This window comes from Juglans regia, chromosome 12 (assembly GCF_001411555.2).
Source record: "Juglans regia cultivar Chandler chromosome 12, Walnut 2.0, whole genome shotgun sequence".
In the NCBI taxonomy this organism is placed as follows: domain Eukaryota; kingdom Viridiplantae; phylum Streptophyta; class Magnoliopsida; order Fagales; family Juglandaceae; genus Juglans; species Juglans regia.
The window spans coordinates 11698057-11715680 of record NC_049912.1 but is presented as its reverse complement, the minus strand read 5'-3'; the positions used below and the strand labels follow the sequence as shown (position 1 = coordinate 11715680).

The 17624-nt window shown below is 40.2% G+C and overlaps 1 long non-coding RNA gene across 2 annotated transcripts; it reads left to right on the top strand.

Annotated features, from left to right (window-relative positions):
- Positions 1-4716: 4716 nt before the first annotated feature.
- LOC108992399 lies at positions 4717-7629 on the top strand. 2 transcript variants are annotated; one of them, XR_001996312.2, is made up of 4 exons: positions 4717-5046; positions 5143-5205; positions 6452-6496; positions 7256-7629. It is a non-coding gene; the product is annotated as an uncharacterized LOC108992399 (long non-coding RNA). The 2 variants fall into 2 exon arrangements; XR_001996311.2 differs by lacking the exon at positions 6452-6496 and having other exon boundaries at positions 4730-5046.
- Positions 7630-17624: the final 9995 nt, after the last annotated feature.

Here is a 17624-nt window from a genome sequence, read left to right as displayed (position 1 = left end):
TTCCTCATGCAATCAAGTACACACATGGTGAGGAAAATTTTGTGGTTAATGCATTAGCAAGAAGGTATATCCTTATCTTTATTTTAAATGCAAAGTTATTGAGATCTGAACATGATAAAAAATTGCATGCTAATGATGATGACTTTGCTAGTGTTTATGAAACATGTGAGAAAGCATCATTTTGTAAGTTCTATAAACTAGATTAGTACTTATTTAGAGAGAATAGACTTTGTTTGCCTACTAGTTTTATGCGTAAGTTGCTTGTGTGTGATAGACATGGGGGTTTGTTGGGTGAATTTGGTGTAAGGAAGACTTTAGACATGTTGCATGAACATTTGTGGGAGTATTATTTGCCATTCATTAACATGTAGCATGAACGTTTGTGGGAGTGTCATTTGCTATTCATTAACGTGTAGCATGAATGTTTTGGGAGTACTGCTTGCCATTCATTGAGTTTGCATATAATTAGAGTCGTCATTTTGGTGTAAGGAAAACTTTAGATGTGTTTCATGAACGTTTGTGGGAGCATATAATAAAAATTTGCATAATACTATTGCTTATTCTCCTTTTGAAATTATTTATGTTTTAATCCACTTACTCCTTTAGCTTTGATGCTTTTGCTTGTTGATGATAGGAGTAGCTTGGATGAACCTTTTTCGAAATCTTTAGAAAATTAATGATAATGCATATAAAGTGGATCTTCCAGGAGAGTTTCATGTTTTTACTACTTACAATGTTTTTGACCGTTCTCCATTTGATGTAGGTGGAGATTTGAGGTCGAATCCTTTTGAGGAGAAGAAGAATGATGAGCACCAAGATGAACCTAGTCTTAAAGATCTTTTGCAAGTTTCAGATGGGCCAATTATAAGGTCAAGAGTCAAGAAGATCAAGTAGGCAATGCAAGGATTGGTGCAATCCACTTGGGATGAAGCAAGCAAGACTCCAACACTCAAGGTGGGCTTCAGAGAAGGAGATCCAGTTTTGATCCACTTGATACAAGCTATACAAGACATGAGCTAGAGTTATTGTTTGGACCTTGCTTAATTTATTAAAAGGGCTTATTTTATTAGTTTTTTTTTTTTTAATAAGAGCCAAGGTCAAATGTACAAGAGTGACCCCTTCCCATATTTTATTAAAAAAAAACCCTAACTTAGGACCTACGAATATAAAAAATAAATCCCCTGATAACAATGAGCCCACATATAAAAATCCAAAAGGAACCAACAAAAAAACTCCCAAACCAATACATCATCCTCTTCGAAGATACAGAATGCCAAGTTTGTCCAAATGAATAATTCCCTGGATAGGACCTTCTATGGAAGTATCATCTCTAAGCTGAAAATTAGCCCCATGTGCCCCCTGCTTAGCTAAAAAATAGCCACCATATTAGCTTCTCTAAAAATATGTTGAAAGCACACATTTAAATCTCCAACAATGTCTACAATTTCCTCCCAAAACTCCTAAAGAAACCAATACTTACACACTTCCGAAGCCAACCAACCAACTATGACCATTGAGTCCGACTCAACCAAAATGTCTCTCAAGCCCAATTGCTTACATAACCGAAGCCCATCAAGAAGAGCTCTACATTCAGCGATGGCGTTAGTGGCATTCCCATATGAATGTGCAAAGCCCGCCACCACTCCACCTTGAGAATTTCGAATAATGCCACCTCCACCTCCACCTCCACTTTGTTGCAACCGTAACAACTGGGCATGCTAAATCCTCCAAGACCGACCGATCATGAATGCTTATGGCCCGAAATTCTTTCATCTCACTCGACAATTCTCGAATCGCCATTTTAACATATTGAATAATAACGTCAGGATTAAAGAGCATACCTTCCAATCTTGCCGCACAACGAGCCTTCCATAGTGCCCATGAAATTGCAATCGAAAGCACCCACTAAAGCCAATCAACTTGCGGGGACATGGACACACGTTGCCACTAGAAACTCATCATCCCTTCCCAATTTCAAATCTGTGGAACTCTCATATGGCAAGTTTCCGCAAAACATTTCCAGATTTTTTGAGCGCCTCCTCCCCCACATAAAATGTGATTCAAAGACTCCAATTGAGGCTGAACAAAACATTCACACTTAGAATCAAAAGGAATGTCTAATTGTTGAATAATATTATCAACAAGAATTGCTTCCTCTTAGCTCGCCAAACAAAGAAAGACCACTACTTTGGAAGCCAATTTTTCCATAGCCATTTTTGCCAGGGGCATACATCACCATGTTCTCGGATTAGACTCCAAGCAGACTTAGTAGGGAACTCTCAACTGATTGATGGCTTCCATACACACCTGTCCACCCCCAAACGTAACTTGACTCTAGCCTCACAAATCAATGTAACAATTTCTTCTGGAACACATTCACCCAACACCTGAAGGTTCGTCCCGTGCACGTAAGAGTTTTTGCCACCTAAAAATTCAAGTCACCAACAACAGGAAGATATGAGATTAGCGGTCACTCCCCTACCCAGTTATCCATCCAGAAATTCACATGGGCTTCCCGTATGATCCACCTTGAATTACTCAACATCTGAGGCATGAGCTCCATTCTCCCTTTCTAGAAACAAGATCGTTTTTTAAGAGTCATCACTGAATAAAGGTGAGAATTACCAACCCGTTTGGTAATGAAAAAATTCGACCACATTGAATTATCATTAATTAACTTCCATGCAAACTTCATAAGTAAGGATGATTGAACCTCATGCAAAGCCCGAATGTACAAACCCCCCCCTCCACCAGCACACAAATTTTACTCCAAGATATCCACTTTCTTATTTTATTATCCGATGAGGAAGAAAATTTGAGACCACCATCTTTATCCCCGATATCACACCTTTTGGTAATTCAATACCGAAAGCAAGTGTACAGGCATACTATTCAACACATGTTTGAGAAGATCAATTTTACCTCCAAAGGACGGAATCTTACTCTTCCATCCCACCAACTTTTTTTGAATTTTTATCAATAACAAATCGAACACTCGGATTGTCATTCTCCCACAATTAGAGGAATGCCCAAATATGTAGACGACCAACTCCCTTCCTCAAACCCTAAATAACCTTCAAGTCATTTTTCTGGCCAACCAAAATAGAGGATGAAAAAAACATTGAGGACTTACTCGGATTATTCAATTGACCAAACATCACTTCATATCTATGCAAAACTCTCATAAGGTTCCGAATAGATGACTTGGCCCCATTAGCAAGAATCAAAATGTCATCCGCATATAACAAATGAGAAATCAACGTACCTCCACCAGGATGAGAACCAAATTTGTAGCTCCAAATATAGTAGAAATCGGTTGCCCTTCAAAAAAATCTCTAGCCATCTCCAACAAATCCTCTTTCACAATGTCCCAAGCCGTCATGAAATAACTTGCTGAAAAACCGTCCGGGCCTGGGCAACTATCAGCCGGGATAGACCATAAAGACTTCTTGACTTCATCCATAGTAGGTGTGGCACACAAGCTCTCGTTCTCCTCCAAGGACACCAGCTAAACCAAATCTAGCTCCTCCAGATTTCTCTCTATTGGTGACACTAAAAGTAATTGTTGGAAAAAATCAACTACAACTTCATGTACCTATTCCTCTGACTCTAACGAACGTCCATCATCCAATCGCATTCTATCAATTTTCTTATTTTGTTTCTTAAGCCTCATGGTTGCATGAAAAAAGCCAGTGTTATCTCTACTCTATGTACCCAATGCAAATGTTCTTGTTTACAACTCAGCCACTCCTGCTCAGTTTGATTCGAGTAAGTATGGGCCAACCCTACTTCCAGCTTAGAAATACAGTCCTCTACCTTTTTGAGATCTACCTCCACCCTACCGAATTCCTCTCTGTTCCACAAACATAATGCACGGCTAACCTTTTAAGTTTCATATTGATGCAAACCATGGCACACCCTGCTACCTCTTCATTCCAAACCATTCGTACTAAGGGGAGAAAGCCCTCATGAGTTCCCCACATGCGGAAGAACTTGAAAGGCCGAATACAAACCGCCCTTTCCCTGATGAGCTGTACCAACATCGGCGCATGATCCGAAGAAGTTATGGGCAAATATGACATTGTAACATCACCAAAGTAATTCAAGAATTGCAAATTCACCAAAACTCAATCCAATCGAGCCCAAATCCTTCTCCCCCCACTCCTTCCATTACACCACGAAAACCGATTATTGACACAAGGCAGGTCCACAAGTGCACATTCATGGATACAATCGTTAAATTCCCTCTTCACCCGAGGAGCTTGTAGGAGACCACTCCTATTTTCACTATTATCTCGAATAATATTAAAATCCCCCCCAATGAACCATGGAAGCCCACAAGGATTTTTTGGACTTTAGACGCTCCCCTAATTCCATTCTTTTAGCCATAAAACAACTAGCATAGATGACGTTTACAAATACCCGATGTAATACCCAAATCCTACTACGTAGGTCTTTATGCCATCTATTAATATCTTTAAGTTAAATATTTTGAAATAAAGACTTTCAGTATTTTATTAATTTATTTTAAGATGGGTGTGCTTTTATTTTAAAGTGGGTCATCAAATAATTCAAGGGTGTGATTTTTATGACCTTGCAATATTTCCTTTCAATCCCTTTAATTTTATTTACCCAAGAAATGGTCCAAACTCTTTTTAATCTTCACCATTCATTCCCTAGCTTATGGGATATGCTTGGTCAGATTCATTGACTTCCTTCCCTCGAACCCGTAGCTTCTCACATAAGCTAGATTAAAATCTCCATCCTTCTCCTACACGATAGCTTCCAAGACAAGTTAGTAGTCCATTTCCCACTTGTATCCCTCGACTTCCTGAGCAAGCAAGTGATTCCCTTTCTCTTCTCCATTCACTTGTCGGTTCTCATTCACTGTCGGTTCTAAGGCACACAAAAGAGAAAATTTCTGAAGTGTTTTTCCTTCGCCTCTCGGTTTCCTCTAACCCATGCGATCTCTCTTCTCTCAAAGCCGATCTCTCTCTTTTCGTAAACCTAAGATCTCCACCGAAAACCTTCAAGGAAATTGACCTTGTAAGTGAGTTCTATAACTCTAATCTCCAGTTTGAAATCTTAGATTTATGGGTTTAACCAAGGGTTTTGTTTAAGAAATTTTCTGTTGTGTCCCAGCTTTGAGATTTCGGATTTCTCATTTGCTGTGTATTTTCGTGGCTTGAAAGGGGAGCCAAACAGGTATTTCATCTTCCATGAAATTTTATTGTGATTTGGGGGTTTCAAAATATTGTGTGAACCGATTGCTGTGTAGTGAATTCTGGGTTTAATTCTCATTTGTTCCCTCTATTAGCTGCTCTGGTTGCGTAGTAGCCGAATAGAGGAATGAATGTATTTTGTGAGATATACTTTGCTCTGTTTTGGTGTTCCAATCGTGTGTGTGTGTGTTCTGTTTTATGGTTCTAGTTGTGTGTGTGTGTGTTGTTTTATGGTTCCGGCCGTGTGTGTGTTTAGGTTTTGTTTTGGGGGGTTCCAACCGTGTGTTGCACAAAGCAAAAATAGAAGTCCATCCTTGTGTTTTATCAAAAGCTTAAGCCATGTTTTAATTTTGTTAAAGTCAGGTCTTTACGTGTTAATTTTATGGAGTTAAAGTTTATAATTTTAGACATGTTTTCCTAAGATTTATGGCCTAAGTAAGCCACTAAGACTTTTAAATTAAATTAGTAAGCTGACCTTAGGAGTTCTTAAACTTGCCAACAGTTGTATCTCCTTATTAGTATTGTTTTTAGAATATATATATATATATATATATATATATATATGAGGCTTTCTAAGTTTTTACCACTCTTGTACTAGTAACTGTATGATTGGGTTTTGGTTAAGTAAGGGGTGCTTAAGACCATGAAAGCATTGAGAATTTGCTAGCTGTCCATGTACTACAGAAATTCTGAAAATATGTTCTGGTTTGGAAGCCTAAACCAGGCCACTTTACCACTTGCACAACTTCACCCATTTTGTTTAATCAAGATAAACTTTAGTATGAGAAACTCTTGAAGACAAGTGATCAAAAACCAACCCTCTTGTGGGCATTGGCCTTTTGTTAGATTTACTTCCACATGATATTACAAAGCTGTCAAAATGCCCTCTTCGCCGACATTTTCAGATTTTGTAGCACTTCCTTGTTCCCTACCATGCTTAAATAAACCCCTACTATCCTATACTTTTTAACTTATGATTCCTACCTATCCCATGTATAGAAAATAGTAGCCTTTAAAAAAAAGGGACAGCAAGCAAGCCTCGTACTCTCATGGGTTCTTAAATATTGGAAGGAGAATACTAAGAGTTGACTTAGTGCCACGTATGTAGCTAAATGGGTCAAGGAAGACGCCTTAATTCCATTTGGTATTTAAGGGAGCGCGTATGGGTATTCGATAGTAAAGTCTTAAGTGAAATGAATTTTAATATGTTATTCCCTTTCATTGAATAGGAGTTTAATTTCAAGATTCAAGGAATTTACTTGTAAAGCCACAAGGTAAGTAGCTATGACCATGCTCCTTACACACAAAGCTCTCTTATGAAAGAATGTCTCTCTCTCTTTAAATGTTCTTTTCAAGACTGAGTATATATTATGTACAAGCCTTTATTGGTTGCCCCGGTTAAGTACCCCATTGATTATAATTGTGTGCATGTAATGTAATGCATCATGATATTTTATGCATGCTCTCTCTTAAATAGCTATGCCGTGCCTATATGTAACATGACATGAAACACTCTTTTCAAAGAAATACATATGCATATGAACTAAGAAAAGATAATGAAAATGTTTGACTGCAAGAAAAGGAATGAAAGCATGAATGTACGTAATGGCCTTATGAATGAAAGGGTACCAAAAAATGGGCAGATTGCAATATCGGGTAAGTAGTGCTGGTAGTGCACCCAGTGCTGCCCCCCATGAAAGGGATTCCCAACCTGTGGCCCTGGGCGGGATCCAAGTCCAAAAGACTGCTAATCCCAACACACTGGGCGTAAAAGTGTGTACTGGCCAAAGAAAGTGAAACATAAAGTAAAGTTATTTCTAAGAAATGTTATGCATGAAAGCAAAGAAACGTTTATGCATGAAAGTATGGTTATTCCTTAAATTGTTTATGCATGAAAGCATTGTCAAGAATTAGCAAATGTTTTATGTATGCATGTTTTCAAAAGAAAAGATTATGTGATTAATAAGTTAACGGCATGGTGTACTGCTTGCTGAGTATTAGACTCACTTTGTGTTTATGTTTTAAATGTCCAGGTATGAATGAAGAGGTTGTGGAGCTGGGCACTGCTGAGGAGGGAGGGGCCGATGCTTAAAATTCCCTGTCAGTTCGGTTTTGATAATGATGGTTATGTTTTTATGTTTTTATGATGGGTCCCATGTTGGAACATTTTGTTGGGTTAATGTTAAAATAATATGCCCTCGGGCATAATGTAAATACTATAGTGGGGTGATGGTAATGGTGTAACTTCTATGGTGGGGTGACGGTAACCCCACATAAAAAGGTTAAATGCCTATTTGTATGTGTTGTAGGGACTGAGTCCCCTCTTATTTAGGACTGGTTATGTTTGGTGAATGGATGATGGACTCTAACAGTCCTTTACTTAGAATATTGAACAGGTCTTCTATCAGGTGATTCTTTTAAATTAGAAGTGCAGAGTACATGTATGACATGTTCACTCATATCCCTTATTCCCCTCGTAGAAAAAAAAAAAAAAAAAGTGGGGACATAAAAATATAGTACTAAAAATGATAAGGCAAGAACAAGTTTATGTGTCGCGACCTCGACCCAGTCTAGGATTAGGTCTTTGGGGCAGTGTGACACCCGACAATTCCCATGAACAACCCATCTAGTAATCGCTTGATCGGACAAAGAAACCAATTCGAACTCGAAACCAACATCCCAAAAAATCCAAATTTTACCACCTACCTCCGCATTATTAAAACAATAAGGGAACTTCATCCAACGTGCCCATCTACTATACTTATTAGAATTTAAAAATGGTTCTAAAATGGCCACCATAGAAGGGAGACTTTTATTCAAAATACGCCGAAGTCTACTCTTCGACAAAAGAATTCCCCTAATATTCCAGGTAAGAATCTGCATAAAAAAACTAAAGAAATTTTTTGGAATGAGTGCGGTGCTCCAATGCCACAATCGATTTTTCTTTTCATATCCCTTTCACTTTTTTCAATGGAACATGCATATCCAAATCAGAATCAAACGATTTTGCTGCTAACTCATTCAATTCCTCCTCATATTCACCCTCAGACCCAGCCTTGGATAGAAAATCTGCATGATTCACGTCTTCCTCCACAGAAAAATCCTTATCTCCCAACCCACCTAACTCAAATTCTAGAGCTTCTTGGCACTGAATTCTGCACAAATGCCTGACCGTCCCCCTCATAAGCTGCTTCTGTTAATTCAAGCCAATTTGGTTGTTGCCTATTCGGTGTTACCTTCATTGAAACAGGATCCTCTAATTCCTCTTCACTCATAGTCCCAACACTCACCTGAATCTGCACTTCGGCTGAAAGCATCCCCTTGGACGGTTCCTCTTTATATTCTTCCAAACATGCTTAAAAAATTTCCCCATCCATCGAGACGTACCAGACATCATATACCTGCCCGATGGATCCTTCCTTTCTCAAACGGATAGAATCGAGAATAACCTCTTCTCTGGTTTTTGAAGACTTTCCCACCACCATCTTCGACACATTATTGGTTACATCACCATTACAATTACCTACAGCCTTCAACATATTGTTGATAGCCTTCTTTTTACCAACCTCTTGCACGGACCCATTAACAGTTATTTTTTTCCCATCCGTAGGACATTCCTTTCTGGAGCACCGAGCCTTAACATGCCCTTGTTTCCTACAAAAAACATAGTACGAGGGGGTTGATTCGAAATAGACTTCCTGAAAGTGGCTTCTAGCAAGGCATGGGGGACCCAACCAAAAATATTTTCGTAGTGGCTGCTAAACATCAATTTCAACTCAAATTTGCTTGGCCTCCTGGCAAGTTACACACGCCGTGGCGTAATCCCTCTTTAGGTATTGACCAATACCATTCCCCATACTCTGCAACATCGATTCCTAAAAATAATTCGGCGGCTAACTCAACAACGTGATCCAAACAGGAACATAAGAGGAATCCTCATCTTCGACAAAATCCGGGGTCTAGTGAGAAACCCGAAAAGAGCTTCCATGAATCTCGGAGTTCCCTCTCGCCATCACAGAAATAAAATCTTCCTCTTATGCCATCCGTACCAACACATTCTGAGGGTTACACAATTGCCCAACCACCAACAGCGATGTCAACCCCCAATGATTTTTTATAAACGCACAAATATTATCGAGTGAAGGCCGTTGAAGAAGAAATTTTAGTACCACCAAGAATCGAAATGCTATGTAGATTGTTGAATCTCAGTCTTCCAAAACATGAAAAACATTCAGCCATCTTGAAATCGAGGTTCCCGTGGAGGCACAAACAGCTCAGGCAGCAACTGAGGATTCACAACCACCACGCCCACAAAAGCTACACCTGCAATAGACACATGTTCAGTACGCTGCAATCTACCGTTCGTCCACCCCTATACAGAGGGGTCACCAGCCTCCAACCCTGTCGTGGGAGGTATAAGGCCGGTGGCTAAGGCCATAGAAGCCCTAATCGCCTCCAAGCTATAGAGAGAAAAATATCCCTACGCCACGTCAGCCCTCCACAAATAATTCCACTCTCTTTGTATTCAAGCTTATTTTTATTAGTTATAGGAATTAGTCTAGAATAATGGGGCAGCTTATTTTTATTAGTTATAGGAATTAGTCTAGAATAATGGGGCATGAGGATAATGTTTGGCCCACATATGTTTTATGTTTTATGAACTAGTGTTTCAAAAGAAGTTTTTAAGGGTAGTTTAGGGGTTGTTTTAATTTACAGCTAGGGTTTCTTTTGGGAAGACCTTGTATTTCGCGCAAGGGCATTCTGGAAAAGGATTTTATGTTAACCTAGGGTTTTTGGGGGGTTGAGATATGTAAGTTACTATAGCTGAGTACTGTAGCCGTCACACTATTCACTTAGGGATATTTTTGGAAGATGGAGATTTATTTTGGTTAGGGTATTCATTAGGTTTTGGTTTAAATATTCTTTGTAGTCTCATTTTAATTAGTTTATGAAATTTGATAAATTTATTCATTGTGAGTTGAGTTGCACTCAATTGGTTCTCTACTAAGCAAGAGCAAAGTGGTAAAAATAAGAAGAGGTGCACCGATTGGCCTGGGATGGGCCATACATACCATAACATCATCGTATTACCATGGGAAGCCGGCAAATGAAAAACTCCGACATCATAATTTTGTCACTTTGCACTCAATTGGTTCTCTACTAAGCAAGGCAAAGTGGTAAAAATAAGAGGTGCTCTGATTGGCACGGGGATGGGCCATACATATCATAAGGTCATGGTAGTACAGTGGGAAACCCACGAGCGAAAAACTCCTACCTTATAACTTTGCCACTTCGCATTCAATTGGTTCTCTACTAAGCAAGGGCAAAGTGGTAAAAATAAGAGGTGCTCCGATTGGCTTGGGGATGGGGCAATAAGGTCATCGTATTACCATGGGAAGCCCATGAATGAAAAACTCCAACCTCAATACTTTGTCACTTTGAACACAATTGGTTCTCTACTAAGCAACGCAAAGTTGTAAAAACAAGAGGTGCTCCGATTGGCCTTGGGGATGGGGTATACATACCATATGGTCATGGTATTCTCGTGGGATGCCCGTGATTCTAAAACTCCAACCTCATAACTTCAGCACTTTGCAGTCAATTGCTTCTCTACTAAACAAGGGCAAAGTGGTAAAAATAAAAGGTGCTCCGATTGGCCTGGCGATGAGGCATACATACCATAAGGTCATGTTATTACCATGGGAAGCCCACTAATGAAAAACTCCAGCCTCATTACTTTGTCACTTTGCACTCAATTGGTTCTCTACTAAGCATGGCAAAGTTGTAAAAATAAGAGGAGCTCTGTTTGGCCTAAGGGATGGGGTATACATACTATAAGGTCATGGTATTCCCGTGGGAAGCTTGTGATTGAGAAACTCCAACCTCATAACTTTCCCACTTTTGCACTCAATTGGTTCTCTACTAAGAATGGACAAAGTGGTCAAAATAAGAGGTGCTCAGATTGGCCCGGGAATGGGGCATACATACCATAAGGACATGGTAATACAATGGGAAACCCGCGAGCAAAAAACTCTGACCTCATAACTTTGCCACTTTGCAGTTAATTGGTTCTCTACTAAGTAAGGGCAAAGTGGTAAATATAGGAGGTGCTCTAATTGGCTGGGGATGGAGAATACATACCATAAGGTCATGGTATTACAATGGGAAGCCCAAGATTGAGAAACTCCAATCTCATAAGTTAGCCACTTTGCACTCAATTGGTTCTTTACAAAGCAAGGGCAAAGTGGTAAAAATAAGAGGTGCTCCGATTGGCCCGGGGATGAGGCATACATACCATAAGGTCATGGCAATACAATGGCAAACTTGCGAGCGAAAAACTTCAACCTTATAACTTTGCCACTTTGCACTTAATCAGTTCTCTACTAAGCAAGGGCTAAGTGGTAAAAATAAGAGGTGTTCCGATTGGCCTGAGGATGGGGCATACATACCATAAGGTCATGGTATTACCATGGGAACCCCACGATTGAGAAACTCCAACCTCATAACTTTTCCACTTTGTACTCAATTGGTTCACTACTAAGCAAGGGCAAAGTGGTGAAAATAAGAGGTGCTCCGATTGACCTGGGGATGGGGCATACATACCTTAAGGTCATAGTAGTACAACGGGAAACCCGCGAGCGAAAAACTCTGAGGTCATAACTCTGCCACTTTGCACTCAATTGGTTCTTGTGGCACCCTTTGCCCCCGCTTGGGATTGGACGGTGACTGAGACGCCGGGACATGTAATACAAGGCTACACACCACTCGTACATGACAGATAATATGCTATGAACCTAAGTACACTAGCAGTATTCAATAACGATGCAGCGGAAAGTTAATAAAAGTCGGATAACTAAGCAACGTGATAAGCAATTGCAAAGCACTTGGTACCATAAACTAATATCATAATCCAAAACATTGTCCCAAAACATAACAGAGGCCTTAAAGGCAAAATATCCCTATAAGCATGAAAAATAATTTTAAAGTTCCCAAAATAGGGCATTCCCACAAAAGAAACATTAGTCCACAAAAGATGGCCATAAATGTTGTTACCATCTCTCTCTCTCTCTCTCCCCACAAAACACTTACACTCGCGTACTTTTCATAACCATCATCCCATTGGGAGATAGACACCATGGGATTGCTAAGGCTCAGGCTGTAACAGACCTAAATCCTTTGCTACTACCTTCGTGTCAGCTGAAGCCTTAGAGGCTCGCTCTAAATATGTAGACAATTGGTCCATATTCCACCGAAACTTCAAGTGTACCTCTTACAACTTCTACCATTCCGGTTGGGAAATGGTAGTGGAAACTTTTAAATTACGTTTTTCATGAATGAACTGTTAAATGATGAAAAGGACTAAAATGACTGAAATGAATGAAACAAAGGACTGAATGAATGAATGTCTTATTGTATGAAAATACGTAACTGCCATATGAATGAAAAGGGTACCAAAGGAATGGGCAGATTGCAATGCCGGATAAGTAGTACTGGTAGTGCACCCAATGCTGCCCATGACTGAAATGGATTCCCAACATGTGGCCATGGGCAAAATCTAGGTCTGAAGGAAGACCGCTAACCCAAACACAAGGGGCGTAATAGTGTGTACTAGCCAAAGAAAGTGAAATATGAAAGTATGATTATTTCTTAAAATATTTATACATGAAAGCATAGTTATTTCTTAGAATGTTTATGCATGAGAGTATGACTTATTTCTTAAACTGTTATGCATGAAAGCATTGTCAAGAATTAGCTAAAATGTTTATGTATGCATGTTTTCAGAAGAAAAGAATAGATGCTTAGTATGTTCACTGCATGGTGTACTATTTACTAAGTATTCGACTCATTTTTGTTTTAAATTTTTTAAACGTCTAGGTAATGATGAAAAGGCTGGGGAGCAAGGCATTACTGCAAAGAGAGGGGCAAACTGATGAGGACATCTTTTTATTACTGTTATTTTGGTTATTTTACTTATGTTTTCTTTATTTTAATGGGCTTGGGCTTGGGCTTTAGCCCATAACCTTTTTTAGGTTTACTTGGCTTTTGTTATTTTCCTATTTAAATACTTGTAACGAAATACTGAAGGGCAGTTGTTGAAGAATTAAGAATTGTGTGCTTGTGCAGCCGCCTCCTTCCAATCCCCATTTCTATTGCTTTCGGCTTCTTCTCTTCTCCTTCTGGTTCTTCTTCTCTTCTCTTTCTGATTCTTTCTTCTCTATTTCCTATTATTCAACGCCTATTTCTATTCTCATTACTACCCTACATCATATTGGTATCAAGAGCCGGTTGTATTGTTTTCTCAAACAATACCGAGCCACGCTGACAAAACACCTAGCGCCATTCGTTTCATCTCCTTCCTCCGAAAACCAGCGCCGAAAACCCACCCACCTGAGTTCCCTTCGATCCAAGCCAAATCAAAACCCGTCGAAGACCTTGCCGAGAACTAGGTTCTCTTCATTGATTCGGCCCTCTCCGATTCTCCATCTCGTTCTCTGTGAGCACATCGCCGATAAGCCTCTCGACCTCCCCGTTACCTCCGTCTCACCCTCAGCCTCTCCCGAAATACCCAGTACCGAGATACACAGAGACAACAGGTGCAAAAAAAAAAAAAAAATAGAGAAAACAATACAGACCTCGCCGAAACCACTAGACTTGAGGCAGACGACGCCGGAAACACAGCATCTCAGCTCCGGTTCTTCTCCCTCGACCAGACGTCTAACTCTCCTTCGGTCTTCTCCTCTCGCGCGACTTCTAGCACAGAAACAGCCGAATGCAAAAGAAATAAAGAAAGGGAGTCGGAGTTCCGCGCGTGACTTTTCAACGAGTGTGCACAGTTATCAACACGAGGGAAGTTTTACTATCTCTTTATTTGGTTTTATACAATCGGTTTATTTTTAAAATTGTATCAATTGTTTTCTCTGTGCTGTGCTACCAGTAGTAAATTTTCCAGACCCACTTGATTGGATCTTTTGTTAATTTAGTTTCCGTGGTTACTTTTATTCTCATACTTGCTGCAGCCCAATTTAGTCAACTCTTGGATTTTATATTCCCATTCTCTCATCTTCATAAGACCAAACTTTTGTTCTTCGTCTCTTCATTATCTATTCAAAAAAAAAAAAAATCCTATGTGATTGGATTTTCTTGATTAGTATTGGTCTTTGCTTTGTCATTTTAAATATCAGCATTAGTTGCTTGCCGTATTTGGATTTACGTAATCCCAAAAAAAAAAAAAAAAAATTGCTCAGGTTGATATTTTCATTGCTTGCATGTTTTGTTCATTGATCTTTATTGCACTTCATTTAGTGGGTGTTGCATTGCATGTAGTTGCGTAGTGGTCGTCTTGTCACCTCTAGTTCCAGTACCTTTACCATGGATCCTTCCCAATTTGATGCCCTCACTCGACAATTAGCTCAACTAGCCAATAACCAGCAACATGTTCAAACTCAATTAGCGGCTGTCCAAACTGAGATGGCTGCTACTCGTGAGGAGAACAGGGACCTAGCTGCTAGGTTGAACAATTTTGAGGAACTCCCGCATTCGTCTGACAACTCTGAAGTGTCCCAAAATAGACGCTATCGTCGTCGACGAGGTGATCGACAACATGTCAGACATGATCGTGGGGGTAGGGATTATGATCGTGAGCGAGGACGAGACTATTACCGTCAGGGTACTCGGTCTCCTACTCGTCATGAAGAGCGCTTATTTAGAAACATCAAGTTAGATGCCCCTACTTTTGATGGTTGTTTAGATCCTCGAGTTTTTACTCAATGGATTAAGGATATGGATCGTTTCTTTACTTGGTATGGGGTTCCTGAGGATCGGAGAGTTGAATTCGCTAGCTTGAAATTAATTGGCACTGCCCAACTCTTTTGGGAAAGTGTAGAGGATCTTCTTGAGAGGCGTCATGCGCTTCCTGTTGGGAGTTGGGAAGAAATGAAACGCCGCCTTCAAGAGAAGTACTTACCCCAATCTTATAGGGGTAATTTATTGGACCAATGGAATGCCCTCACACAGGGCAATCGGCCAGTGACTGAGTACGTTACTCAATTCGATGAGTTACGAATGAGATGTCATGTAGTTGAGGATGAGGCCATGACTTTGAGTAGGTTTAGACAAGGCTTAAAAGATGATCTTAGGCGCGAGCTTGTCCTTTGGGGTGTCACTACACTTGACCATGCTTACTCTTTAGTCCGAGACTATGAGTCAGTTATGAGGACTCCATATGGAAGGCGTGGTGACAACCGCCCTTCCATCACCCCAGCGCCCACCCTTTCCTCTAAGTCTCTCTTAGGACCTCCACCATCTAATGTTTCCCCTGCATGGGAAAATAAGGGTAAAAGTCCTGAAACTCCAAGGACTTCCTCCTGCTTGCAGTGCTTCAAATGTAAGGGTTTTGGCCACATTTCTTCCAATTGTCCTAGTCGAACCCTAGTCATTGAGGAACATAAGGGTACAGTTGATGAATCGTTAGAAGATCAAGTCTATGAGCCTAAGCTTGAGGATTTTGGTGATTTAGGTGATGATGAAGATGCCTTCTTAGGTTGCATTCGGACCCTCCCTGTGGGTCTAGGTTCTATGCCCTTTGTTCCCGACACACTTCGGTTAAGTATTGTTCGTTGTACCCTTACCCAGCCCAAAGATACTGATGATTGGCGTCGTCATGCCATTTTCCATACTTATATCAAAATCAATGATAAGGGTTGTAAAATCATTGTGGATAGTGGTAGTTGCATTAATGCGGTTTCTGTGGCTACTGTGTCACGTCTTAGGTTGAAGCCAGTTCTTCACCCTCAGCCGTATAGTGTCTCTTGGGTCGATACTTCTTCCATAGCTATAAAAGAGCGTTGTTTGGTGCCCATCCAGTTCCTAGAGTATAAGGATCATATATGGTGTGACGTCATTCCTATGGATGTCGGTCATATCATTCTTGGTCGACCTTGGTTGTTTGACTTGGATGTAACCATCCATGGTCGATCCAATTCATGTTCCTTTGTGTTTAATGGGAAGAAGATTCACCTTAATCCGTTACCTCCAAAACTTGTTGGTTCACAGCAAACAAAAAAAATTGTGGAACGAAAAGGACTAAATATCATTAGCCCTACGGAGTGTGAGCATACACATGTGGGTAACTATGTTGTGTTTGTTGTGGTTGTTATGGAGGTCCAGGACAATCTTCGGGATTGGGCTTTGATCCTCCCTACCACTCACTTTGCATGTAACATTTCTGTGAATCGGTCTTTAGGCATGGGTCCCTTTGAAGTCGTTCATGGTTATAACCCTAGGAAGCTTTTAGATCCTATTCTCATGTCCCTACATGCTAGTGTGTCTGCATCAGTTAAGGCAATTGTACAACATTTTCATGATTCGCATATTGAGATCAATAAACAACATGAAGCCAGTAATGCATCATATAAACTTCGAGTTGATTTGCGTATTGAGGATTATGTTGTGATCCGAATTAGATTGAAACGACGTCCACCTGGATCCGTTCCAAAATTGCAAGCACGTAGTGCTGGTCCTTTTAAAATTTTAAAGCATGTTGATCCAAATGCCCATGTTATTGATCTTCCATCACATTTTGGTTGCCACTCTACTTTCAATGCTGAGGACTTAGTTGCTTACAAAGGCCATTTCAATTCCTCCAATGATCTTTTTCTACCTCCATTTGTGAACCTTGACCTTGACTTTGACCTTGATCCTTTCGTTATTCCTACTCCAATACCATCTATCACAGCACACAAAGATAAAATTGATGCTATTTTAGATGAACAGATGGTATTGACCAATGATGGAGAGATTCAGCGTTTCCTTGTTCGCCGGGTAGATCCCAGAGAGACACTTCAGCAGCTTGATTCAAATTTATTGGAGCTCTATCAGAGTCAGCCAGATCTTCCCCTGCCCGGATCACCGTCCACCTGTTCCGAGAGCGTTGATGGGGATACCAGATTCAGGCCTCCTCTCATTCGTGTTTATGGACGTTGGAAGAAGCTTGCTCAACCACTTAGCTTATGGTTGGATGATTGATTGCAGCCTTATTGTGTTTTGTTCACTCGACGGAGTCGAGTTTTCCCCACCCCGGGAGAGTTGATGAGGACATCTTTTTATTAGTTATTTTACTTATGTTTTCTTTATTTTAATGGGCTTGGGCTTGGGCTTTAGCCCATAACCTTTTTTAGGTTTACTTGGTTTTTGTTATTTTCCTATTTAAATACTTGTAACGAAATACTGAAGGGCAGTTGTTGAAGAATTAAGAATTGTGTGCTTGTGCAGCCACCTCCTTCCAATCCCCATTTCTATTGCTTTCGGCTTCTTCTCTTCTCCTTCTGGTTCTTCTTCTCTTCTCTTTCTGATTCTTTCTTCTCTATTTGCTATTATTCAACGCCTATTTCTATTCTCATTACT